Raw genomic sequence first — 318 nt, forward strand, 5'->3', positions numbered from 1 at the left:
ATTACCAATGATACAGAATTTTACTAAACAAAATAGGAAGTCAACCTTATTTGAATTGACTAATATTGTCTTCAAATTAGTCTAGATTACCAGACCCATGCAGGCAAAATTGGAAAAAAAAAAAAAAAAAAAGTTATAAGACATTAAGGAGAAAAAAAATGAAAAGGCCTTAAGTGCTCCTTCCTATAGACCAGCCATAATCCACAGGACAATTATCCAAGCCATCCTGCATACATTCATAGGCCTTAAGTGCTCCTTCCTATAGACCAGCCATAATCCACAGGACAATTATCCAAGCCATCCTGCATACATTCATAG

The sequence above is a fragment of the Octodon degus genome, unplaced genomic scaffold (assembly GCF_000260255.1).
Source record: "Octodon degus isolate 3935 unplaced genomic scaffold, OctDeg1.0 scaffold00043, whole genome shotgun sequence".
Classification (NCBI taxonomy): domain Eukaryota; kingdom Metazoa; phylum Chordata; class Mammalia; order Rodentia; family Octodontidae; genus Octodon; species Octodon degus.